Raw genomic sequence first — 2626 nt, 5'->3', positions numbered from 1 at the left:
GCTTAGCTCTGAGCTCTGTGTGTTACGTTGAGATCACCTCCTGTTTACAAGGTGCGCGCTCCCGGCTGTGGGGGAGGAGCTTAGGAAGGGGAGCTGAGAGCAGGGGGAGGGACTACAAGGTTGTTTCTGTTCAAAATTTTTCTAAGTTTTTGGGTTTCGAAGAAACTACATACAGCAGCTTTAACTACTTTGAGTTCACCTCTTGTGAAATCTTTGTTTAGAAAGGAAACTGTTGAAGTCAACCTTGTCTGTTAACTAAATAAACAAGATTACATATAAGATTGTTTTCAAGGTTTGACTAAAATGGCTCTTTTTATTGGGACATTTATGTATTTTCATTAATCTATTTTTAACTGGACAAATCACACTGCGCTCACAGGTCTCTTTTTGAAGTGAGCCTGAAGCCTAAAAATGCACGTTACCTAAAAATGCATGTTACCTAAAAATGCATGTTAAAAAACAAACAAACAAACAAACAAACAAACAAACAAACAAACAAACAAAAAACTTGCAAACTCCACACAGACTGTGAGGCAACAGTGCTAACCACTGATCCAATGTGCTGTGTAAACATGATCATAGGCTAAAACTCTGACATAAAAGATGGCAGGTGACGTGCTACTTCTAGCAATGTGAGTCCTTCAACTTTTTAAAACATTTTTTACTAGTTAGAATAAAAAAAAAAACAACAACATGTGTGTTCATCCTGTTTCATGGAAATACAGGGTAATAGAGGAACAGGGTAAGACAGAAGGAGATAACTTGGGGAGTTCCACATTTCCACAGATCAAAAGCTTTCAAGGGATTTGGGAGCTGGTGTTTGTGTGCACCGTTCCTGTCAGTGTTTGTGGGGGTGGGGAGGTGGAGTGGATCCAGGACACTCTGACACAGATGTTAATGTTGAAAACATAAACAGCACGTGCACAGACATCACACTCACACATATGCTACGTTTAATCACCCGCGAATAAAGACGCGTTATTTTGTTGGAGGCTCCATCCTTCTGTCAGCAACCCTCACACAAACACACATACTCACACATTGTCATTACTACATTACATGTAAACACTACTTATTTACACTTAGAAACTGTTAGAAATCACAACTGGGTCTACAAAGTAAAGAAACAGAAATATAAAAAATTCCATATGGAATGATAATTGTTTTTTTTTAAACTAAAATATTGGCAAAGAAAACAGACATTTACCCAGAATTTTAAAATTTTATTTTTGCCCCAAAATAATTCTCTGTTTATTTTGTTTCACTATGTTTCATGTTTCATTGGAATTCACCTACTAGTTCATTAAACATTTTGCTAACAGGCAGGGAAAAAACACACACAAACAGTTACATGTTTGCCTGACTTTCATGGCAGCAGGTGATAAGTTTGGGTTCAGGTATTATTGGTCAGGGTTTTATGGGGCTCCAAGTGTAAAATAAAATGTTACATAATAAGACATTTTCATTATGTGAATCACTGCTCTTACAGTTTGCAAATTTTTACTAAATGTTACATTTAAATGTTAAATCTTATGTCTAATGATGCGTTCAGATCGAACATGTTTCACACGTCAACAAGGTGTCCAATGCCTCAGTTTGGACAAGTGCACTTTGAAGTCGGACACTTGATATCAAGCTTCACAATCTAGATACGTGTCTAAGGTAAGTGTGAAAAAACTCGTTGACATTTGGTTGTTTTGCTGGCTCAAATGCGGGGAAATATTTACCGTGGTAAAAGTTTTGATAACTTACGCAAGATCCCAACTTCCTCACTAAACCTTCTCCAGGCGAGGTTCTTTCTATTCCTTGACTGGTTGTAGATAATAGAATGGGCACGAACAGCAACGATGACTTTGTCCTCCATTATCGTCTTTGTGTGAGGAGATGTCCCGGGCTACTGGTCCTTCCATCCCGTCGGAAAATGCACCACTACATTACATAAATACATCACTTTGTATCGCTTTGCGGCTGAGAAGTGCTATATAAGTAAATGTTACCTTACCTTACATAGCTGAGTCTCTCCATGTCCAGCTGCAAAAGTCCAGGTTTTCCAACTCTAGCGTCTGCTGCTTTGGATGCACTGTACGCACATTGGCAGCACAATGGCTCAGTGGTTAGCATCAAGGCCTCACAGCAAGAAGGTCCTGGGTTCGATCTCCAGTTCGGACCTGGTGTCTTTCTGTGTGGAGTTTGCATGTTCTCCTCGTGCTTGCGTGGGTTTTTTCTGTGTACTCCGGTTTTCCCCACCCCCAAAAACATGTACAATAGGTTGCCTTCAGGCCCAGGCCTCCTTTGAAACAGAGATCTGAGATCTCAACTGGACTTGCCTGGTTAAATAACAGTAAAAAAAAAAAAAAAAATGCTAGAAATCTGAAAAGGCGCGGCACCAGACACACAAAACAAGCAGCGCTAGATGCACCATGAGACTTTGGTGCCTCTAGATGCACATCCACCATAGTCTTTGCATGTAAACCTGATGTCCCTGACATTCAAATCGCTGTTGGTCTGAACGCACTAGAAATGGTAAATCCTTATTCTAAATGTGTAAATCTAGATGTAAACGTTAAATGTAAATGTTGTGGTTAAATGTTAAAGTCTTTGCTATTGGTGCACAGCTTTTGTGACA

This window comes from Austrofundulus limnaeus, unplaced genomic scaffold, assembly GCF_001266775.1.
Source record: "Austrofundulus limnaeus strain Quisiro unplaced genomic scaffold, Austrofundulus_limnaeus-1.0 Scaffold729, whole genome shotgun sequence".
Taxonomy (NCBI): Eukaryota; Metazoa; Chordata; class Actinopteri; order Cyprinodontiformes; family Rivulidae; genus Austrofundulus; species Austrofundulus limnaeus.
Note: the sequence above shows the minus strand (reverse complement) of the source record.